The sequence below is a fragment of the Bombina bombina genome, chromosome 3 (genome assembly GCF_027579735.1).
Source record: "Bombina bombina isolate aBomBom1 chromosome 3, aBomBom1.pri, whole genome shotgun sequence".
Classification (NCBI taxonomy): domain Eukaryota; kingdom Metazoa; phylum Chordata; class Amphibia; order Anura; family Bombinatoridae; genus Bombina; species Bombina bombina.
The window spans coordinates 571,251,002-571,276,928 of record NC_069501.1 but is presented as its reverse complement, the minus strand read 5'-3'; positions in this window follow the sequence as shown (position 1 = coordinate 571,276,928).

The window sequence follows — 25,927 nt, the reverse complement described above, 5'->3', positions numbered from 1 at the left end:
AGTCCCCTGAGTCTGTAGATAATAATCATCTTCCAACAGGAAGTAATTACAATATAGAATAATTTCCAGTAACTGAATAAAAAAATTGAATAAAAAAATCCGAATGGAGCTTGAGGCCCCGTGTTTCTGGCGAGCCTGCAAGCTTGCCAAAAACAGCAGTTATGAAGCAGCGGTCTAAAGACCGCTGCTCCATAACGCTGTCCGCCTGCTCTGAGTAGGCTGACAGACATAGCCGGAATTCAACCCGATCAAGTACGATCGGGTTGATTGACACCCCCTGCTGGCGGCTGATTGTCCGCGAGAATACAGGGGGGGCGTATTGCTCTCCGCATTCAGCGATGTCTGTCGGACCTGATCCGCACTGTTGGATCAGGTCTGACAGACATTTGATAAATTGGCCCCATAGCCTCAGAGAGATGTAATTTTAAAACATCAAGAGAACTCTTGATTTTAGAAGCGAAGTATTTTGCTGCAGGAGAAGTATCAGAGTGTGTTGTTATGGAAATGGTATTTGGATGATAACCATATTGGGCAAAAAAATTAGTCATTTTAGTCTAACTATTCAAGGAATTATTATAAGAAAATTCAGCATGTGTAACAGAAAAAGCCAATTGTCTTGGAGGTGTGAAATGTAACATCTCAAATATTGCCCTAAAATCTGATTTGTCCTTTCTGTAAGTCCATTAGTCTGTGGATGATATAATGTGGACAATCTAGAATCAATTTGTAATAATTTGCAGAGAGCCTTCCAAAACTTTGAAGTAAACTGGCTTCCCCTATCAGTGATGATGGTTTTTGGTACACCATGAAGTTTTAGAATTTGTGAGAAGAAAGCTTTTGCTGTTTATAAAGCACTTGGTAGGTGTCTTAGGGGAATAAAGTGTGCCAGTCTAGTTAGGTGGTCTATTGCAACCATGATGGTATTGCGTTGTTGAGAGGGAGGCAGTTAAACAATGAAGTTCCATAGAGATTACTGCTTAAGGGGTTTCTGGTATTGGAAGTGGTGTAAGTAAACCAAACGGTTTTTTTTTACACTCAGATTTGTTCCTGGCACAGATATGACATGTCTTTACATATTCTTCAATGTGATCATCCATATGAGGCCACCAGAAAGATCTATGGATCAGTCCAATTGTTTTCTTAATTCCTGGATGACCTGCTAAAAGAGAATCATGAAAATTTGTCATTACGGAATGACATAGTTCTGAAGGTATATACAAATAGTCTACATGATAGTATAAACCATTAGAGTTTTTGTTAAGACTTTTTATAGGAATTTCAGTATGAGAGTCAAGAGATTTTAGTATATCCATCTCCAATGTAATTAAAGTGGTGAGAAACTTTGAAGCTGGTATAACTGTTGTTGGAGGATTAGAGTTAGATATAACTTCAGAGACATGAGATAGGGCATCAACCTTCATGTTTTTTGTTCCTGGTCTGTAAGTTATGAGGAAATTGAATCTGTCAAAAAATAAACCCCAGCGTACCTGTCTGGAAGATAGTGTAGTATTTTTCTTTAAATATTCTAGGTTTTTATGGTCAGTGAATATCACGAATGGTTGTAAAGCTCCTTCGAGCAAATGACACCAGGATTCTAAAGCACATTTTATAGCCAAAAGCTCTTAGTCTCAAACTGAATAGTTGGTTTCTGCTGGTTGAAGGGTTCTATCTTGAGTAAAATGCTATGGGATGTAATGAAGAAGACTGGTTAGATCTTTGTGAAAGTATAGCTCTTATACCAGTATTTGATGCATCAACGTCAAGTATGTATTGGTGTTGTGGGTTTGGTAAATGTAATATAGGAGCTGTAGAAAATTTAGATTTGAGTTCATCAAAATCAAATTGTGCATCTAAATTACAAATAAACCTTTGGGGTTTTTTTGTCAAGTTTGTTAACGGTTTAACAATCGAAAAAAGGTTGAGGATACATTTCTTATAAAAATTTGAGAATCCCAAGAATCTTTGTAGAGCTTTTACTGTATTAGGTCGGGGCCAGTTAAGGATTGCTGAGATCTTATCAGGGTCCATTTCTACTCCTTTGTAGGACATTATGTATCCAAGGAATTTAATGCGGTTAACATGGAATTTACATTTTTCAAGTTTAGCAAAAAGTTTGTGGTCTCTCAGCCTGGTTAGAACCCAATGAACATGTTTTATATGTTCTTATATATCTTTAGAATATATCACAATGTCATCTAGTTAAATAATTACGCAAGTATCCATCAAATCTCTAAAGATGTTGTTGATGAAATACTGGAATGTGGCAGGGGCATTACATAAACCAAAGGGTATTACCCTATATTCAAGAAGTCCATAACGTGTCCGAAAAATTATTTTCTACTCGTCACCCTCTCGAATTCTAAAAAGATTGTATGCGCCTTTGAGATCTTTTTTTTTTTTTTTTTTAAACAAGCTTTATTAGAGTTTTAAAACAAAAATAAACAGAGTCACTGTACTTCATAGAGAATTACAATAATAACAAATCTGGGTGCGCGCTGCGCATAACCCCATTACAGTAACTTGTCAAAGTGAAGAGAAGCTTGATATTTTAACAAATTATAACATTAGATGTTCAAATCATTATAGGCAGATAAAAATACGTATTTTGTGCTTAAAGTCATCCAGGACACCCAAAGATACAGGAAGAAAGTGAGAATTTAGATAAAAGAAGGGGAAAAAAAAAAAAAAAAGGGGGGTGGAAGGGGGGTAAAGACCATGAAGGCCATCGGGCATTTGGAAAATTTTCAAAAGTGAGTGTTAATGCCCGTGGACCTCACACAGGGGCAGGGGACCAGACGGCCAGTATTAGTTCGTATGCGACCATTTGGTTGCACTTATAGTAATGCAATTTCTCCATAATTAGGAGCTCATCAACGGAAGAGCGCCAGTCTGTCAACGTAGGTACCTCCCTAGATTTCCACAACCCAGGGATGAGTTTCTTCGCTCCTGTGAGCATTAGTAGGAGGAGGGCACGATTGTGTGTTGGTTTGATGCAGGGAAGGTGTAGGAATAGCAAGGTTTCGGGAGTGTAGGGTATAGTTGTATTCAATTTGTCTGATATTTCCCCCAAAACTGCCGTCCAGAAATTAGTCAATTTGGGGCAGGACCACCAAATGTGTTCTAATGAACCCAGGTCCCCACATCCCCTCCAGCACATGGCGCTAGCCGCAGGGTAGTACTGATGAAGTTTAACAGGAGTGTAGTACCACCTGGTCATTAGCTTGAGATGTATCTCCTGTACTTTAGCCGAAACCGATGAATGTTTGATCAGTCCAAAGGACTTGAGCCAATCGTCCTCCTCTATTGTATTGCCAAGATCTCTGTTCCATGCTTTAGTGTATGATGGTAACTGTATGTCTGGAGGTAGGAGTAGGAGTTTGTATACCTTGGAAATCAGTCTTTTAGGAGGAGAGGTTGCGGTACATAAAGATTCAAATGGCGTTAAGCTTCTAAGAAATTTGTGTCTTTGTTTGTGGGACAGCAAGAAGTGCGAGAGCTGAAAGTATCTTAACCATGAGGAAAAGACCGGCCCACATTGTTCCTGTAATTTTTGCTGTGAATGTAGTCTGCCCCCTTCTTGCACAAAATGTAAAGTACCTGCTCTTAGACTGTAAGGAGAGAGCGTACGTCTGCCAAATTCGTAGTAAGGTATCTCAGGGTTTTCTAATATAGGGAACACTGGAGAAAAAGGAGTTGATATGTGTGTACTCGTAGCTATCAGTCTATCCCATGTCACCAGTGTCTCATGTGTTATGTGATAATTTTGGATCAGCTTGGGGCGTTTGTTTGTAACATTATTAAGCTGAAGGATCTGCCCGTCTATTCTGACCCATTTTGTGTTGTGTGACCATTCAATCAGCCTCTGTAGGAAAACAGCCATTCTATACAAAGCTAGGTCTGGGAAACCCAGTCCTCCCCTGTCTCTGGGGAGATATAGCGTCTTTCTAGGTATTCTTGGTCGTGTGCCTTTCCAGATAAATTGTTCTATGGTGCTCTGTAGGTGGGGAAGGAAGTCATTAGGTAAGTGAATAGGGACTGTTTGCATTACGTATAATATACGTGGTAAAATATTCATTTTAATAAGGCCCATCTTCCCCAACCATGAGAGCGACTTGTTACTCCAAGAGGACAAATCATTGATAATCTCCTTACGTAAGGTCAAATAATTATTTTTAAAAATGTCCGAGGGGCTAGCAGATAGATATATACCTAGGTATTTCAGTTTAGTAGCGGCTATAGTCATCTTATACTCCCTTGCCAAGAGTTAAATGTGTTCTATGGGGGCATTTATATTGAGAAGCTCTGACTTAGCTAGATTTAAGTGGAAATTAGACAGTTCGCCATATTCTTTAATCTCTTTCAAGAGCTCAGGGACCGAAGTGTCAATACTCGTAAGGGTATAGAGGACATCGTCAGCATATAGAGCCTGTTTGTGCTCCTCATTTCCAATTTGTATCCCTTTGATGTTAGGGTTAGTTCTAACCCTTTGAGCCAGCGCCTCTATTGAAAGAGCGAACAACAGAGGTGATAGGGGGCACCCCTGTCGGGTACCGTTGGAAATGTCAAATTTGTCTGACAGAATACCGTTTAATCTCACGCGTGCGTTTGGGGCCGAGTACAATGCAAATGTCATATTGATAAAGGCTTGGCCGAAGTTCATTGCATTCATGACTCAACGCAGGAAAAGCCAATCGACACGGTCGAAGGCCTTCTCTGCGTCGGTCGCAAAGAGGGCCATTGGCACTCTTTTAGTTTGGGCAAAATTAAGGATCTGAAAAACTTTATTGGTATTATCTCTCGCCTCTCTACCGGGTACAAAACCCACCTGGTCAGTGGAGACGAGATAGGGGAGATACTTGTTGAGGCGGTTAGCCAGGATCTTTGCCAAGATTTTGATATCCATGTTTAACAAGGATATGGGCCTGAAGTTCGCAGGTGATGTGGGAGGCTTTCCCGGTTTAGGGATAATTGAGATATGCGCTTCAAGCATTGTGTGGGCCATGGAGGGGCTTTCTATCAAGCTATTAAACAGTTGAAGCATCAGCGGGCATAAAGTTTTATTATAAAATGTATAATATTTGAGTGAGTAGCCGTCAGGGCCTGGGCATTTCCCACTAGGGAAGTCTTTAAGAGCCTTAGATAGCTCCTCTGCAGAGATAGGTTCGTCAAGGCTGCTTTTTTGGTCTAATTCTAATTGTGGTAAGTCTAGTGTTTCTAAATATTGGTCAATAAGCTGGGTCTTGGCCTCAACTGCGTCATTGCTTTCTCCTGAACTAGACTTATGTGTTATATTGTATAGCGCCTTATAGTATGCATGGAAGGCATTTGCAATTTGTTTGCTACTTTTCAGTATAGTACCGTCAGGGTTTTGAATACTATGTATGTATGTTTTAAGTTGTTTTCTTCGGGTCGCTCTAGCTAATAGTTTCCCAGGTCTATTCCCACCCTCATAATACTGCTGTTTTATTGCCAGAGATTTACGTTGAAAGGATTCTCTTAAGTGGGTCTGAAGTTCCCTCCTAGCGCTTTCTAACTTATTCTTGGTCTCCGTGTTCTGTGGGGCGTTTTTGTGTGCTTTTTCCATTTGAGTTATATTGTTTAGTAGTTGGGTGTATTTTAGTCTGTACTGTTTATTAAGTTGAGCTTTATGCTTGAGGAATTCTCCTTGAATGACACATTTATGGGTCTCCCAGAAGTTTATTATTGAAGTCTCTGAGGGGTCGTTAAGCTGTAGGTAATCGTTCAAGGAATTTTGGATTTCCATGCTTATGGTAGGGTTGTCTAAAAGAGTGTCGTCAAGTCTCCAAATATAGGTTGTGGGCGGGAAGTCAGGCCACTGGATCTCACATGTAACTGGGGCATGATCTGACCAAGTGATTGGTCCAATAGTGCTAGATGTAATCATGTCAAGTCCAGTTGAGTCTGTGAAGAAAAAGTCTATTCTGGAATATTTGTTGTGTGGGGGGGAGTAATATGTGTAGTCCTTAGTCGCTGGGTGAAGTGACCTCCAAACATCATGTAGAACAAGATTTGAAATTGTTGTCTTAACTGATTTAATTATTTTGGTAGGAGTACTGTCTGAACCATTGGACGTATCTATCAAGGCATCCATGGCTATGTTAAAGTCACCCGAGAGGAACACTGTTCCCTTCGCAAAGTCCAAAAGGAGCTTTGAGATTTTGTGCATGAATAGGTGTTGATCTGTATTTGGACTATAAAGGGTGGCCAAAGTGATTGGATGTTCATACAATAGTCCTGTTAGTAACAGATATCTACCATCTGGGTCTTTTTCTACATGTGAGATTTTTAGGGGGACTGAATGGTGTATCAAGATCCCCACCCCCCCCTTTTTGGAGAGGCCTGAAGCAAAAAACGCCATGGGGTATTGTGAATTAAACCATCTAGGCTCCCTGCCCCTGCGGAAATGTGTCTCTTGGAAAAAAAGTATATGGCTGCTTAAGTTTTTAAGAGCTTTAAAAGCTATAGACCGCTTACCTGGATCATTCAATCCTTTGGCGTTAATAGTAGTGAAAGTGAGGTCATGAGATCCAAATTTACTACGTTGGTTGTTCATTCTGTAAAAAAAAAAAAAAAAAAAGGGGGAGGAAAGGAGCTTTAAGGGGAAGGAAGGAACGGAGAAGAATATAGAGATTTTAGTGAGTAGAGAGAAAGTGAGTGAAGTAAGTGTCCTGAAATAAGCAAGCAAATACAGAAGGTATGCTAAGATTATTTATAAACAATCAATAACCTTCCAATCACAAATAACAATCAAAATAAATTGGGGTAGTAACCCCCAGGCAGAAATAACAATAAAATTATACTAATACTCTTGGTGGCATTCCGGCCACATCTCCAAGAGTTGGTTTGAAGTCGGCATAATGTAATTGGGGTTGGGTCGGGAAGGGAAAGGGTAGGATAAGTTAGTGCTGCTCACGGGGGAGGGAGGTGGTAGGTGTGAGGTTAGAGGGACTACATTTAAATGTAAGAAACATAAGGGACGCAGTATTGTCCAGTAAGTGTTGTTTCATAACCAATAAGCAGAAAAGTAGCACTTTCAACACAAATACAGAGGAAAACATACTAAGTGTCCCACATTTAAATTCTTGCTGCTAAAACTCAGCGAGAAGTTCAACTGGATAACATTAGTGAAACAAACTGAGTTATTTTTTGTTAATAACAGTAGAAAAGGTAACCTAAAAAGTTCCTTTTAATAAGCTGTATAACAGAGCCCCTCATATCAGGGAGGTGGGTTGGATGTCCCAGGGAACTCATCAGGACCTTGTCGCAAGTCCCCTATTGCAAGACTATCATAGAATGACTGAACATCTTCTCCCGCTCTGTGTATTGCTGTTTTATTATTATGAGTGGCCACTATTGAAACTGGGAATCCCCAACGGTAGGGTATCTTGTACGCTCTTAACTTAGCTGTAATATGGCTCATGTCCCTCCTTTTCTGTAAGGTGGTTGGGGATAAGTCCAAGAATATCTGGAGCTCCTCACCCGCATGTTGTACCGGGTGTTTGTTACGGGCATGCCGAAGAATTTCCTCTTTGTCTTTGTAATTCAAGAAGCGGACAATTATGTCTCTGGGAGGCGCCTTGGGTGGTGGTTTTGCTCTGAGCGCCCTATGTGCTCGTTCCAACATTATTTCTGGGGAGGATGGGGTCCCTTTCAATGTACGGAACAGACTCTGTAAATAGCCTTCTATAGCAGGAGGGTGTACGGACTCTGAGACCCCCCTGATGCGCAGATTGTTCCTGCGGCCCCGGTTGTCTAGGTCTTCAAGCTTGTCGGAAAGTTGCTGTATGACTTCCGTGTGATTTTTAATTTCAGTGTCCATTAGCTGAGTGGAGGCCAAAGTGGCTGCCTGAGCGGTTTCTACCTGTGTGACCCTGGTATCTAATGTATTAATGTCCTTTCTGAGATCATCGAAGAGGGTGCGCATCTCCTGCACTGCATTTTTGATGTCTTCTTTTGAGGAAAGGTGACGCAGGTCCTCTTTTGTAATGTGGTGTAGCGCCTGTGCCTCTGTGTGCTGTGGTAGATCTCTTTTATCTGGTTGCCTAGCATCCATTGTGTCAGGCGGGGGTGTATTAGATTGTTCCACTTGCTTCAGGTACTTATTCAAAGTGCGCACTGGCGTTTCAGTGTTAGCTTTATTTTGCTTTTTGCAGGGCATTACTCAGAAATACCCCCCACAGTAAGCAAGGGTCAGGAATAGCAGGGAGTACAGTCAATCCTCTGGTTGTAATGGTGGACAGTTTAGAAATGAAAACAGATAAAACAGCAATTCTGGAGGTATTCAGTGGTTTAAGCCAAACCTGTTGTAGAGAATACTTTAAAAATACAGATAGATGATTGAGTGAGTCAGGGTCTTTTATTATATGGCTTTCAAAGGGTATCAATATTTGGTACCATCTATGGTGTAGGAATGAAAGTGATCTCAGGACCAATTCCTATGTATAATGATGGGGTATTGAGCTTTGGCAAGGAGATACCCAGAGGCTTCAAAATATAACAGTAGTGCTGTTTGGGAGCTGAATGTAGTTTATAATTATGGTTTCACAGTTCCTCCTCCAACTCCTGAGTCCTTTGGGTACTTCTCTGTTTTTCTTTTTTTCTTTTTTTTATTTGTTTTTTTTCCTATTTATTTATTTACTTTTTTTACCCCCTTTTTTAATTTATTTGTTTTCCTGTTTTTTTATTAATATTATTTTTTATTATTTTTTTTTTCCTGTTGTGAAAAAGTATTATTTCCCCCTTTAACTTGTGCTATTGCTTTGTGGGCTTGATCAAATTCTCCCACCTCAGTTGGAGTCCTAACAAGCCTGGGTCTGTTTGATCACTTGATTAGCGGTAAACCGCTAACATCACAGAGGGGACCGGGTCTATGTGGAAACCGGAATCTCCAGCCTGTCCTCAGTCTCACAGATATGGCTGAAGCAGGTATGCGGCCTTTACTTTACTAGCAGTGAGGGAGATCGCGCGGCGCACGGGAAATGGGTCTTTGTTGCTTACCCGGATCTTGTTTGTTGCGCTGCTCCCGGCTAATTATCATCGATGGACCCGTGAGCCCCGGGCTTCTTTGCGATAAGCAGCTCAGTGAGAGGCCGGTAAGATCTTCCTCTGTGTCCGGCCGCCAGAGCCTCAGCAAGATTGTCCACCGCAAGCTGCTTCTACACTGCCTTAAGGGGAGACGCAGGTACACCTTTCACACTTGTCTCCTATAGTGCGTGTTATATTGTGCTCTCAGGAGCTGAATTAAGTGGCGGGTTGGTTAGAGCAGTGGTATCCTCCTGTGTGGTTATTTTTTAGGGTAACATTATGCCTATTTATAATGCTATTTTGCCTGAGGGTTTAAGAGCTCTCCTAACACACAGCCATCACCCTGCGTGGCTTGGCTCCGCCCCCTTTGAGATCTATTTTATACACACACGTTTTAAAGGAATACAACAAAATAAACAGATTTTTATGGCTTGATTATTATGTCACGATTCAGCATATTATTTTAGAATAGAACTATTCAGTGAGTGAATGAATGTGAGTTTGTAGCTACTGGATACAGGTGAACTCTGCTCACTATTGAATTGGTTAATGAGCAAGTGTCTGAAATGTAGCAGTGATACTGAGCAGAAAGAAACAAAGTTTCACTTTGAAAACTACTCACTGACAATGTCAAGTCAGAGTTAGTTACTTTCAGTTTGAGAAGCAGGTTTACAATAACATTATAGTTGATAATCAAGTGATAGTTAGCTGAAATAACTTTGGTAGCGAAGTAACGGTTTAGAGTAGATAGGTTTAAACACATTGATTTGCGAGATATATATAGTTCAGTACATTATTAGATGTTTCAAAGTAATATGTAAAAGGTTTGACAAGGCAGTTTGTTACTTGCGGTAAGACCAGAGAGCGTGCAGCCAAATGTGATGATATGATGAGGCGCAGAGAGCGTCTGTGAGAGACTGAACAGCATGCAGATGAAATTACTTTAGCTGGAGATGCACAGACAGCGTCTGTGAAAGGAGGAGATGAATTCCGGACTGCTGGTAACAATAAAAAATAGAAAGTTGGTTGTACACAGACAGCGTCTGTGTGCAGATGAAGCAACTCCCAGGAATTTAATGGTAACAAAGATCAATAAGCAGAAACAACTCTCAGAGATAGAGAGCAATGCTAGGCACAATGTATACTCAATAATCAAGCAATTTGGATATCAGGAAGTGGGAATTTAAAAAGAGGAGAATGGGAGCTATTTAGGATTTAAAGGTACAGGTATGTAACAGTTCGTCCCAGTTTATCAGATTTCAAACAGACAATATAACCTCAGTGGCTTACATCAACCATCAGGGAGGAACAAAAAGTTCCTTGGTGATGAGGTAAGTATCTCAGATTCTGGAGTGGGAGGAGGCCCACAGCTGTTCGCCGTCAGCGATCCACATTCCGGGTGTGGACAACTGGGAGGTGGATTTTCTCAGCAGGCAATCCTTCCATCCAGAGGAATGGTCTCTTCATCCTGAGGTGCTTGCAGAGATATGCAGCAAGTGGGGGACCCGGAGATAGATCTAATGGCATCCCGTCTCAATACCAAGCTACCCAGGTACGGGTTGAGGTCAAGGGATCCCCAAGCAGATCTAATAGATGCACTAGCAGTGCCCTGGAGGTTCAAACTCATATATCTTTTTCCTCCATTACCGCTTCTTCCTTGAGTGGTGGTTTGCATAAAGTAGGAGCGGGTATCAGTAATCCTGATTGCTCCATCGTGGCTGCAAAGGACATGGTTCACAGATCTAGTGGGAATGTCCTCATTTCCTCCATGAAAGTTACCTTGTCGCAGAGACCTGCTGATAAAAGGTCCATTTGTTAATCAAAATCTAGATTCTCTGAGGTTGATTGCGTGGAGATTGAACACTTAGGGGCCTAGTTATCAAGCCGTCAACCTAAAATACACTGGAATTCCACAGCGTATTTGTGGCGAGGCTGATTTGCCTTAGTTATCAAGCCCTAGATACCGGCAAAAGTAGAATTTAGTGACGTAAGATTCGATTCGCCGGACTCAGTCCGACACAGTTCGATTATTACGTCACTACAGATGTTCCGCACACAAGTGTGGCACAATCTGACTACTTTTGCTAGTTATCAAAAAACTAGCAGGTACGCTCGGCACTTTTCCGGCCCAGCGTACCTGGTTTTCAATCCGCCGCCCTGGAGGCGGCGTATCCCATAGGAATCAATGGGAGTCTGACCATAGCGAAAGTTCATGTTCGCTGCTGCCAGACATCCCATTGATTCCTATGGGAGCTGTCTACACCTAACACCCTAACATGTACCCCGAGTCTAAACACCCCTAATCTGACCCCCCTACACCGCCGCAACTAAATAAAGTTATTACCTCCTAAACCGCCACTCCCGGACCCCGCCGTGAGCTATAATAATTATTTTAACCCCTAAACCGCCGCTCCCGGAACCCGCCGCAACTATAATATATGTATTAACCCCTAAACCGCCGCTCCCAGACCCCGCCACCACCTACATGATACCTATTAACCCCTATCCTGCCCCCCCTATACCGCCGCCACCTATAATAAAGTTATTAACCCCTATCCTGCCGATCCCGGACCTCGCCGCAACTAAATAAATAGTTTAACCCCTAAACCGCCGCTCCCGGACCCCATTCTATTGGCTGATCGGAACAGCCAATAGAATGCGAGCTCAATCTGATTGGCTGATTGGATCAGCCAATCGGATTGAACTTCAATCTGATTGGCTGATTCAATCAGCCAATCAGATTTTTCCTACCTTAATTCCAATTGGCTGATAGAATCCTATCAGCCAATCGGAATTGAAGGGACGCCATCTTGGATGATGTCCCTTAAAGGAATATCCATTCGTCGGTAGTCGTCGGGAAGAAGAGGATGGCTCCGCGTCGGCTCGTCTGAAGATGGCTCCGCTCCGCTCCGGATGGATGAAGATTGAAGATGCCGCATGGATGAAGACTTCTATCGGATGGAAGATTTCTTCAGCGCCGCCTGAATGATGACTTCATCGGATGGAAGATTTCTTCAGCGCCCCTTGGATGATGACTTCTGCCGCTTCGGATCTCCTCTTTGGTTCCATCGGTGGCTCGGCTGAGTGAAGACGTCTCAAGGTAGGATGATCTTCAGGGGGGTAGTGTTAGGTTTTTTTAAGGGGGGTTTGGGTTAGATTAGGGGTATGTGGGTGGTGGGTTTTAATGTTGAGGGGGTTGTATTTTTCTTTTACAGGCAAAAGAACTGAATTCTTGAAAATGAAAAAGGCCCTTTTAAGGGCTGGTAAGGTAAAAGAGCTTTGAACTTTTTAATTTAGAATAGGGTAGGGAATTTTTTTTTTATTTTTTTTTTTTTTATTTTATTAGGGGGCTTAGATTAGGTGTAAATAGCTTAAAATTGTTGTAATATTTTTTAAATGTTTGTAAGTTTTTTTTTAATTTTTTGTAACTTAGATTTTTTTATTTTTTTGTACTTAAGTTAGTTTATTTAATTTAATTGTAGTTATTTGTAACTAATTTATTTAATTAATGTAATGATAGTGTAGTGTTAGGTTTAAGTGTAACTTAGCTTAGGATTTATTTTACAGGTAATTTTGTATTTCTTTTAGCTAGGTAGTTATTAAATAGTTAATAACTATTTAATAACTATTCTAACTAGCTAAAATAAATACCAAGTTACCTGTAAAATAAATATAAATCATAAAATAGCTATAATGTAATTATTAATTATATTGTAGCTATCTTAGGGTTTATTTTACTGGTAAGTATTTAGTTTTAAATAGAAATAATTTATTAAAGTATAGTGTAGTGTTAGGTGTAATTGTAACTTAGGTTAGTTTTTATTTTACAGGTTAATTTCTCTTTATTTTACTAGGTAGCTATTAAATAGTTAATAACTATTTAATAGCTATTGTACCTGGTTAAAATAAATTGAAAGTTGCCTGTAAAATAAAAATAAATCCTAAGATAGCTACAATATAATTATTATTTTTATTGTAGATATATTAGGGTTTATTTTAAAGGTATTTAGTTTTAAATAGGATTAATTTAGTTAATACGATAAATATTATTTAGATTTATTTAATTAATATTTAAGTTAGGGGGGTGTTAGAGTTAGGGTTAGACTTAGGTTTAGGGGTTAATAATTTTATTATAGTGACGGCGGTGTAGGGGGGCAGGATAGGGGTTAATAAACTTATTATAGGTGGCGACGGTGTAGGGGGGTCAGATTAGGGGTTAATAAGTTTAATATAGGTTGCGTCAGGGTCCGGGAGCGGCGTTTTTTTATTTAGTTGCGGCGAGGTCCTGGATCGTCAGGATAGTGGTTAATAACTTTATTATAGGTGGCGATGGTATAGGGGGGGCAGGATAGGGGTTAATAGGTATAATGTAGGTAGCAGCGGTGTCCGGGAGCGGCGGTTTAGGGGTTAATACATTTATAAAAGTTGCGGCGGGGTCTAGGAGCGGCGGTTTAGGGGTTAATAACTTTATTGAGTTGCGGGGGGGCTCCAGGGGCGCTGGTATAGGGGCTAGAACAGTGTAGTTAGTGTGGGTGCTTAGTGACAGGCTAGCAATAAAGCTGTCAAAAAGCCGAAGAGCAGCAAGATCGGATGTGTGATAACTCTCACAGTCCGCTGCTCATCGCCCCGTACTTGGTGCGTGGCTTTTTGACAGCTTTATTGATAACTTAGGTGAACGTATTCAGGTCTGCCGCGGCGATGGTAGGCGAGCTTAGTCGGGCGTATTGGTCCGGCGAAGGCAGGTAAAGTAGACGCGTTGATAACTAGGCCCCTTAGTCTTAGCCAAGAGAGGTTTCTCTGAGAGTGTCATTGATACACTTATTCATGCTCATAAACCAGTTACTCTGCGTATCTACCACAAAGTGTGGAGGACCGACTTATTCTGGTGTGAAGAGAGTGTTTTTTCCTGGCACAGAGTTAAGGTTGCCAGGATCTTATCTTTTCTCCAGGATGGGCTGGAGAAGGGCCTTTCTACTAGTTCCCTGAGGGGACAGATTTTGGCCCTGTCGGTTTTATTGCACAAGAGACTGGCTGAGCTACCAGATGTGCAGTCCTTTGTTAAGGCTCTCATTAGGATCCTCCTTAGAGCCAAAATCTTGTTCTTCGGATTTTGCAACAGGTTCCGTTTGAGCCTCTGCATTCTGTTGACATTAAATTGATATCTTGGGAGGGGAACTTCCGGGTGGCGGCCATGACAGGTCGCACAACTCCACTCTGCTCCAACATCTAAGAAATTTTAGATTAATACAATACTTCTGCGGGCTCATCTGTCAGCTCCCTAAACACATTTTTGTTTTATTGCAGATCCCACACCATTTGAGCCCTTAATTTCTGAGATCACTGTGATTTGGAGCTCCCGGAGCAAATTTTAAGGCTGAGGCCTTCACTTTTACCCCCCGGCGAGGCTCATTTGGGCCTTGTCGTTAAGCGGCATGCAGTGCTGACCGTAATGTGCCTGATTTTACTAGCTGGACATCGCATCTGTCTGAGCAACATCGCTTACTAAGTTCCTGTCTAACGCCTGATGATCGTTACTTATTATGGAGATTCCAACAACCTTCTTCGCACAAATGCACAGTCTGCTCATGAGACATCATGATGCATTGGCGGATCAGCTTTATCCCATGCCTGACAGTAACGGAGCACACTCGGTTCCACATCCGACTCAAGCTAAGTCTAACAAATTAGACAGTGGGATAGACGGCGTCTTGGGGCCCCGGCGTCCATACTATACTCACGAAGAGCATGTGAGCAATCGGGATCTTCAGTCGGCGGAGCCGACAATACTACAGGAGGGAGCGATGCCATTGAACCTGGGAGCTGCTCTAGGGAGTACTACTTACCTGTTTCAGGTTTATCCCACTATTGTTACAGAGTTCCCAGCGAGCGACCCACAGGATAGCTCAATTACAGATATCGAACCGCAAATGTATCCAACTCCAACACAGGTTCGTGAGCGTAAACACCTACCACAACTCATTGAATACCCCTATCTAGCTATGCAGGAGCCGTGCTTGCTCCTCCAAGACCCAGGACACTCATTGACAGCTTTGCAGGGACCGCAATTATATCACTGCATGACATTGCCATGTTTTGTATGGAACCCTGGAGGCATGTTTACCTTTCTTGTTTGTGGGGACAAGGCGAAGATGGCTGCCTGTTTTTATTATCTCCCGTATGGTCTGTTGTTGGCTCACTGGTGTGGGTGCGAAGCATGTTAAACTTTTAGACACTTAATACCTCAGACGTGGCATTCAGATATATGCATATGGCTGATGGACTTTATTACGAGGTTGCTGTGTTTCACACAATTCATATTTATAGTATTCCCTGGACTGGCTATCATTACAGTTTTTGTATATACCGGATATTTGTGAATCCGGGATGAGGGTGTCTGGTTTCACTTTATCTAATCACATATTGTCTTTAGTGATCATTCATGCAGCTAACTTCCAAACTTGTGGCCCAACTTAACTAATTCTATATAGTGTAAACGCTATCTCTCCCTGATATGCCCAGTACTAGAAGGTTAACTTTTTTCTCTCTCTTGAAATATTAACTACGAGTGTTGTGTGGGCTGGCCCTGCACTAATGTTACTAGCATGGGGAGTAAAGGAGAGCACTATATATTCTTGTTTTGTTCCTTGTGTTACATGCAAATGTTAATGTGTTAACTGTTCATATGGTGTTGTATCTGAGGGTGTAGGTGGGCTGGACTATTTATATACATGTTTCACAACTTATTAGATAACTGTTTAGCATCTAAAGCACACCTGTTATTGTTCTCTCACTCACCAGATTAGCTCATCCTGAACTTTTATGCATTGCTCTCAGTTTAGTAGTCATATCTTACTTCATGAAGTGAATCATTGTGCCCTACTTTAATATTAATTTTCCTTAAAAGTTATACCTTTTAGCTATGAGTATTATGGTGCGCCTCAACATTTCATATAAGTAACTCCTCCAGGCAGCCTCTTTTTCCTAACTCAGTCCAAACTAGACCTCCTCTCTCATTCAAACTATCTGAAGGAATCTCCAGAGCTATAAATATGCTCCTTTTTAGCTCTATATTTTGTCAAACCATTTACTAATAGACAGGTGCTAGCGCTCCTATTTTATCTCTAGTGCCCTTTGTAAAAGTTGCCAGTCATTACAAGTTTAAAAGTTACCAGTTATTGCACGTTACAAAATTTATATGAGCACGTTATTAGCATTCATAAAAGCTAGTTAACTCTAATAAGAAAATATAAGAGGTCTTAATAAAAGAGATCCACAAGTGGTCTCTTCTCTTCCACATAGCTTTTGGTCCATGTTATCACCCTATAAAGTATGAGGTCCATGAGTGGCCTCCTGTTCCCCATAGAAGGCTTAGACGAATATTGGCATGTGTTTCTCTTCTTTTTTTTAGCAAATGTTCAGTCACAGAGCTTTATATCATATAAATGGTAGACATCATTTACTGTTTACAAACATTTACTTTAAATTTTGCATTATGTTCCTTGATGTAGCAGATGTTACTAATTGCTTATACTTTTTCAATGTAATTCATAAGGTCTACCTTACTATATGTTCTGAAGACGTATAAATACGCAAGGTTATAGATTTATATGTGTACCAAAACTTGTATTTTAAAGTTATAGCATACAGATAATAGACGTTGTTTGTTACATGTAATTCACATTATGCTCTATTGATATAACAGATATTGTTACTATTAATATGTAATTTCTATGATGTATCTTTCCATAAGTCCTTTTTCTTTTTTTCGGAATGCAACCATGCACCGTTATACAATGTTATTATATTCTCTATGTATACCAAAACTTTGACCTCAATAAAAATTATATATATATAAAAAAAAAAAATTGATATCTTGGAAGGTTCTCTTTTTATTGGCTATTGCCTCTGCACGCAGAGTTTCTGAGATCTCTGCATTGCAATATGAGCCTCCTTATCTGATTTTTCATGCAGATAAGGCAGTTTTCCATAGTAAATTAGGTTTTCTTTCTAAGGTTGTGTCAGATCGCAACATCAATCAGGAGATTGTGGTTCCTTCCTTGTGTCCTAATCCTTCTTCATCAAAGGAACGCTTACTTCACAATTTGGATGTGATTCGTGCCTTGAAGTTCTATCAGTTGGCGCCTTGAAGTTCTATCTTCAGGCTACTAAGGAGTTTAGACAATCTTCCTCTTTGTTTGTTGTCTATTCAGGGAAGCGTAAGGGGAAGAAGGCTACTTCGACTTCCCTATCTTTTTGGTTAAGGAGTGTCATCCGCTTAGCTTACGAGACAGCGGGACATCGTCCTCCTGAGAGGATAACGGCTCATTCCAATAGAGCAGTGGCTTCCTCTTGGGCCTTTAAGAATGAGGCCTCTATTGTAAGGTGGCTACCTGGTCCTCCTTACATATTTTTTCAAAATTTTCCAAGTTTGATGTTTTTTCTTCGGCTGAAGCAGCTTTTGGGAGAAAAGTTTTGCAGGATTTGGTGCCCTCAGAATAGGGTCCGCCTCTTCCTTTTTGTTCCCTCCCGTTATTCATTCAGTGTCCTCTGGAGCTTAGGAATAGTTTTTTCAACTGTAAGGAATTAAACCGTGGACTCTCCCCATCTAAGTTCCTTCCCTTCCGGATAGGGAGAGTCCACGGCCCCTGCATGTTTTTTCTTGTCTATGGGTGGTCCCCTATTATTTATTTTATTCTTCTGGCACCATTTATACCCTAATGTTTCTCCTACTTTTCCTTGTTCCCTCGGCAGAATGACTGGGGTAATGAGGAAGTGGGAGGGATATTTAAGCCTTTGGCTGGGGTGTCTTTGCCTCCTCCTGGTGTTGTATTTCCCAACAGTAAGGAATGAAGCTGTGGACTCTCCTTATCCGGAAGGAAAGGAATTTATCTGGTAAGCATAAATTATGTTTTTTCAAAACTCATTATTCTCATACATAGTACCCCAGGATTGGCGTAAAGCTGATGTTGTGCCACTCTTAAAAAAGGGAAGCAGGAAGCTATAGACCACATAGTCTAATATCAATAGTGGGGAAGATATTTGAAGGGATTATAAAGGATTATATTGATGAGCATATTTGTGTAAACAAGATTATGAGGCCTATTTATCAAATGTCTGTCGGACTTGATTCAACATTAAGGATCAGGTCCGGCAGACATTGCTGAATGCGGAAAGCAATACTCTCTCCGTATTCAGCATTGCACCAGCAGTTCTTGTGAGCTGCTAGTGCAACGCCACCCCCTGCAGATTCAAGGCCAATCGGCCGCCAGCAGGGGGGTGCCAATCAACCCGATCGTACTCGATCGGGTTGAATTGTAGCGATCCCTGTCCGCCTCATCAGAGAAGGCGGACAAGTAATGGAGCAGCGGTCTTTAGAAACACGGGCCCTCAAGCTCCATTCGGAGCTTGATAAATGGGCCTCTATGAGTTCAAATCAGCATGGTTTTATGAGAAATAGATCATGTCAAACTAATCTAATTAGATTCTATGAGGAAGTAAGTAAAGATATAGATAAAGGGCAATCAGTTGATGTAATATACTTAGATTTTGCAAAGGTGTTTGGTACAGTGCAACATGAGAGATAAATGCACAAAAGGGACTGGGAATAGCTGAAAATGTTAGCTCGTGGATAAATAACTGGATAAAAGATAGGGAGCAACAAGTAATAATGAATGGGTCATACTCAGATTGGACAAAGGTAATCAGTGGAGTACTGGGTCCTGTTCTTTTTAATATTTTTATTAATGACTTGGAGCAAGGATTAAATAGCAACATCTCTATTTTTGCAGATGATACTAAGTTAAGTAAGGTCATTGGGTCAGAGCAGGATGAACTTTCATTACAAAGGGATCTTCAAAAATTGGAAGTATGGGCAGGAAAATGGAAAAGGAGATTTAATATGGGAAAATGCAAGGTTCTACATTTTTGAAGTAAAAATAAGCAGGCAATGTATTATTTAAATGGGACAAGATTTAGCAAAACAGAGGAGGAAAGGGATTTGGGAGTAGTAATAGATAACAAGCTAAAGATGGGTGCACAATGCAGGGCAGCAGCTTCAAAGACTAATAAGATACTAGCATGTATTAAAAGAGGCATTGATTTAAAGGAGCAAAGCATAATTCTTTCACTATATAATTCCCTGGTTAGACCTCACCTAGTTCTGGGGACCAATTGCAAAAGAAGATATTGCAGAACTAGAAAAAGTTCAGAGAAGGGCCACAAAGCTAATAAGGGGAATGGAGAATTTAAGCTATGAGGAGAAGCTAGCCAAACTAGGTCTGTTTTCTCTAGAAAAAAGGTGCCTGAGAGGTGACATGATTACTTTATATAAATATATTCAAGGCCCATATACAGAAATGGCAGAAGCTCTGTTTATTCCAAGAAACTTATTTGTGACAAGAGGTCATAATTTAAGGTTGGAGGAAAGGAGATTTAATCTCCTGCAATGGAAGCATTTTTTCACTGTAACTCATTACCAAAGGAGGTAGTGAATGCCAATACCCTAGATACATTTAAATTTGTTTAGATACATTTCTGGCTAGAAACAAAATTCATGGATATTATTGCTTGTATTAAATGGGTCACCTTTTAGTGGGATTAATTTAAGCTCAACTGGAGCTTTTCGTAAGTATATTAGATTTCTATAGGTTGAACTAGATGGACTTCAGTCTTTTTTAAACCTCATCTACTATATTACTATGTTACTATTTATTTATAATGGACACTCCAGATTAACTCTAAATTAATATAACATGACATATATCCCTAAGCAAATAGAGAGGTGCCTCTGCTACGTGAGAAGGCCTTATTAATGTATGCCCTACCATTTCAATACATATCTCGCTATAAATAGATATATCAGTCCAAAAATAATCACATATATAGAGAAATATTTATTTAGAAAAAAATAGAACATATTCCGTTACAAAAACATTTTTGCAATATGAAATATTCGTATTTGCATGTACACTTTTCAAAGAGAATATGTCAAGGGCTTTGCACAACATTTGTTTTTTGTGCGTTTTTTTTTTTCTATTTGTCTTCTCCATTGACTTTTATAGGGAATACGTGAACGCGCACACGATTTGGCTGTTTAGATTACAATGCTTAATGTGCGCACAAAATAGGCTATTTTGCAACTAGTAATAGCTGTGCAACCCCAGATGCGAAAAAGCCATAACGCGTGCAATGTTTTCGCAACTGATTTGCTGAGCGACTTGTAATCTTGACCCATGTCGGCAAGTTTTCGATAATTCAAATGCCAGATGAGCAATAAAGACAAATGTGATTACATAAGCTTTTTTAGATCGTCACCTATGAAAAAAAACTAGTATTTTGAATTGATTGGAATATTTATATGCTCCTTAATAGATTTAGGAAAGACAGGGGGTCGTGCCTGTGATACTTAATGGTGGGAGATAAACTGATGTTGCTATACAGTACCTGTAACATCAAATAGAAAGTCTTTTTTTATAACAGAAGAATCAAATCAAAGATTTTGTTGCAAAAGTATTTATCACTTTTTGTATTCCAATTCCTTTTTTTTAAATATATTTACTGTAATTAGTCACATCAGCTACTCTTTGTTCCTTAAAGCTTTAACAATTATAGTTTAAGTAACTGACAATGGGCTCTTTTTTCTTCTCCCAGGTAGACAGGACAGGGACACAATTTTCTTAGTTTTAAATATGCCGTGAACAGAGTTGATTTCTGTTTGAGACTTGTGAAATATGTGCTAATATGGATGTGGAACAAAAAACTTAGAAAAGCACTCCAGTAAAACAAAAATCTTTCCTTGAATATATGAATAGAAATCCACCTGCAAAACAGAACCCCTGCAGCGGAAATTGCTTGCTCGTACACTGCCGCTTCATGGTAGTTGAGGACAAAGGAAGAACATTAGGGAGACACAGCTTGTGGTAAAAGGATCCCGCAATAACGAACAAGGGATTGTTATGCAGCAGCTATAGTATGTGCAGCTGCAGTAATAGTACTGAAAGGGTTGAAGCCTGTAACATAAGCATGATGGGAATACAGCTATTGTATACTTAAGGGAGAAGAAGTCTCTTCAATAAATCTATGGGGATGTAACAAAATAAACTCAGACCAAAGATCTGCTGTATGACCCTTAAAACTTTTATATTGTGTCATGTTGTATTTAGTATTTTCCAAAAGGTTTGCACTGATCGGAGTAGACTTCGATGTATAAAATTTAGCATGTACATGTGATGTCAGTACTGTATGTGATTACCTGTTGTGCATATGTTGTATACACTACTCAGTCTTTTGTGTGAACATTTAAATACTCCTTAAAATGCAAACTACTGTATACCCTCCTATTGTGCCAATCTCAGGAACATATATAGCATCTGATTGGTGTATATTCTCTGTGTATGAGCTTGAAGGGACAGTAAAGTCAGAATTAAAATGTGTGTTTCAGAGAGAGCATATAATTTTAAACAACTTTCCAATTTACTATTTAATTTTCTTCATTATGTTTTTATCCTTTGTTGAAAAGTATAACTAAGTAGGCTCATGAGCAGTAAAAGAATTAGGGTTGCCAGCTGTCTTCCACCAAAATGCTGGACAACCAGAAGGTGACTAGGCACAGATGGTACAGTATGTGTGGGTTGCACAATGCCACCTCAAAGAGTTCTACCTAAGGACCCACCTTTGACTCCACCAATATTTTTTTTTTAGAACTGAGTAGCCATTTTATCACCTTGGTTGCCAGTAACATACAAGTCAATAATTTGACCTCTTTGGCTGCCAGTAACACATGCATACAGTGGAGATTATACACCATTGACTGCTAGGAGCACAGAAAAAGCATTTATTTAACACTCTATTGACTGTCAGTAACAGGTAAAGACAGTGTTTTTCCTCCTTATCTGTCAGTAACATATAAAGCAGAATATGCACAGTGTCAATTCTTTTTAGGGCCCTGATATTCAAAGATTCTACAGCTTGGATAGAAATTGTAGTTCAGACTTCATAAAGGCTGAACTCATTGAATTTTCAAAAGAAAAAGAACGGAACTCTCCAGCACGGCGAGATTTCTCTAATTTATGTATGTGAAGCAGAGACAAGCCCAGTGCAATATAGCACTGCTTGATATGAGAGCTTTGTTACACTTACATTGTGTGCATTGTATTTTATATTACTATACATTTCAGATCGGGCACTTTCAGTATTATTGCATTTAAGCTTTGCACTTTCTCACTTGTAATGTAATACATTTAAATTTAGATCTAGCAGTGATTTTACACATTCTGGTTATACTTTCAATGTTTGTTTGAATGTTACTTTAATAACTTAGGATCATACTTTTCTCCATTGTAAACTGACAGTTTCAGAAAGTTGGAGGGACAGGGGAGTTCCCAGTATATGTATGAAGCTCTCTCACAAGTCTTGTGAAATTTTCTAAGCATTTTAAACAAGCTGGTCTCACTGACTTGTCTTGCCAGCTGTATGCAGGTGAAGTTTTCTCAAAATTCACAATAGAATTATTTTAACAAACAGAAAAATAATATACTAAAATATAGACAAAAGCAAGTTAAATTGTAGTGCAATCGTTTCAGTTTAATTTGGAATTGATGCAAACAGAGCCTTTGGGGATTTATCAAGCAGCAGATGCTGCAATCTACCCCTGATGTTTCAGGTCCACCTAAAACTTAAGCTAAGAAGCAGCTTAACTCATCTGCCACCTCTGAGGTGATTGGCCGCAAAAGTTCAGGGGGCGGCAATGCACACCAGAAATGCTTGTGCAATGATAAATGCAGACAGCGTATGGTGTTGGCATTTATCGATGTTGGGCGGACATGATCCACTACAGCGGATCATGTCCGCCCGACATTTGATAAATCTACCCCTTTATATCAGCCCCAGGGGTTATCCAATTACTATCACAGAGCGCTTCATTGTTTTCTATGAAAGGCATTTCTCATCTCTCTGGAATTTACAGGTTACTCCCCTTTTCTTAGAAAATGCAGCCCCTGTGAAGTCAGCACTGTATTCTCTTTCCAAACTAAAGAATGCTTGATTATCTGGCACATAGAAAGTAATATTTCTCTGGGAAACTGAAGCTGACAGTTTTTCAGTTTTAATTTAAATAAAAGACATTGAAAGTGCAATCTTATTTATAAAATACACACATATATATATATATATATATATATATATATATACTATTGGGCATATTTAACAATGTGCGAGTGGACATGATACGAAGTATCATGTCCACTGCACATCGATAAATGCTGACAGCATACGCTGTCGGCATTTGTCATTGCACCAGCAGTTCTTGTGAACTGCTGGTGCAATGCCGGCCCCCTACAGCTTCGTGGCCAATCGGCCGCTAGCAGTGGTGTCAATCAACCCAATCGTATTCGATCAGGTTGATTTCTATCCGCGGCCTCAGGGCAGGCTGACAAGTTATGGAGCAGCGGTCTTTAGAAGGGGCAACAAGTTCCATACGGAGCTTGATAAATATGCCCCAAAGTATGAGCCTAATTTGTTAAAGGGCCACTAAACCCAAAATCTTTCTTTCATGATTCAGAGAGAACATACAAATTAAAACAACATTACAATTTACTTCTATTATTTATTTTGCTTCATTTTTTAGATATCCTTATTTGAAGAAAAAGCAATGCACATGGGTGAGCCAATCACATGAGGCTTCTATGTGCAGCAACCAATCAGCAGCTACTGAGCATATCTAGATATGCTTTTCAGCAAAGAACATCAAGAGAATTAAAAAAATTAGATAATAGAAGTAAATTAGAAAGATGTTTAAAAATGCATTATCTTTCTAAATCATCAAAGAAAAAATGTGGGTATCATGGCCCTTTAAAGTTACACGGAAATTATGAAGGCATAGTCAGAATTTGAAAAATCACAATCCTAAATACACTGCTCTATACAAATTAAAATACAAAATAAAAAGTGCAAAGTTTAAATGTAATAAAATGTAATCTGAAGTGTAAAATTATATAAAATAGAAACCACAAAGTGTAAATGCAGCAGTGATGTCATATAATGCAGTGCTATATTGCAGTGGGTTTGTCGCTCCTTCACATACAGAAATGCAGGTAACGCCCCTTCGAGAAGCAAAGTCTTTTGAATATTTCACTAGGGATCTCGCCGTGCTGGATTATTATTTTAGAATATCTCACCTGAGCAGATAGGTTTTAAAAATCAGGGCCTAGGCCATATGTGTAATGCATTGAAGCATAGGATGCCTTTTACATTTACCCAACACATTTTTTGTGGCAATATTACTGGAGAGCCTGCTGAAATAATGGACTGTCCGGCTGAATACTGGATTCTTGAAAACTAAATGCATTACTGGAATCTAGCTGGTGATTGATGGCTGCACATACAGTATATGCCTATTGTCATTTGCCCACCTGATATGTTTTGCTAGCTGCTAGTAATAAATAATTGCTGCTCCTTAAACAATGAATACAGAAAGAGTGAAGTAAATCTGAATCATGATAGAAAAAATTAGGGTTTCATGTCCCTTTAATTGTCAGGTAATAACAGTCAGAAGCTTTCAAGCTTAGTACGTCATGTGTGCTCCTCTGCCGATCTCAGAGATAAAAAAAAATGTCTAAGTATCCATTTTTCAATAGAGCTTATAATACCAAGCTGCTGTACAAATTTGCGTGAGATACTGAGTTTCAGAGTAGTTTGCATTTGAAGAACCTTAAATCATCTGTGTTCCATTAGCAACCTGTGTATAATGTGGATACTATTATAAGTATGCATGAGGCCAAACATATTCACAAAACAAGGGCCTGTTCCTCATATCCACCATGATTTTGTAAATAAATATGCATTTCTGGTGTTAACTCTAAACTGTCCTGCATTTCAATAGACTGGAATCATTATTAGCTAGTAAGTAACAGGCAACAAAACGGGTATGGGAACACCTAAATTTACACAGGGAAGATTTCTCCTTGAAATGGTGAGAGGTATTCTGTCAGGTAATTGTGTCAGTGTCTGATTCAACGCTGTGATTTGAGGAAACCGGATTCCTCATTTTAGACCCAGGAAGAGGCTTTGCGACGGGTGGAGGAAGCTGGAGCTGTTGTCAAGATTAAAAGGTACGTTTTTTTTTCACAAAGAGTGAAATGTAAATTTTGATGAATTAAAGTTTAATCAAATGTTTAAAAACCGGGCACTTTAGCATCAAAATTTACATTCACTTTAAAGGCAATGCCCATACAAATGCCCCTTTTGGGGCAATGGATAGCTTAGGTTTATTTTAGAATTAATTTTTTATTTTGGGGGGTTTGTTGGGTGGTGAATTTTACTGTTGGGGGACTTTGTATTTTTTTACAGGTCACCCTAAGAGAAAAAGGGTTAACCAGGCGTGGCCTCCTTGCACACATGCCTTAGAGGGATGCAACTGCACCTCACTGACGAGGCCCATAGAGGCCGAAACGTACGTCTGGGGTTTGTTTGTTTTCCCTTGTTCAAAGGAGATTTGCCTGGTATTTCGGTGCTGGACTGTCATTTGGCAGGGTCAGACTGATATGCTACAGGAGATTTTACCTTTGTGAAAGGCACAGTGTGCAGAAAGAGTTTCTACCCTGGGAGTAAGGAGGGGCTAAGCAAGGAAGTATTTCCAGCTTCAGTTCTAAGCCTAGTTGAGTGCATCTCTATGTTTATTTCTGTATTTTTTTACAGGTAAAATAGCTGATTTCTTTAGGGCAATGCCCTACAAAAGGCTCTTTTAAGGGCCATTGGTAGTTTATTGTAGGCTATGGGGTGTTTTTATTTGGGGGGTATTTTTATAGGGCTATTGGATTAGGTGTAATTGTTTTTTATTTTCGTGATTTTAGTTTTAATTATTTTTGATAAACAGATGTTTTTAAAT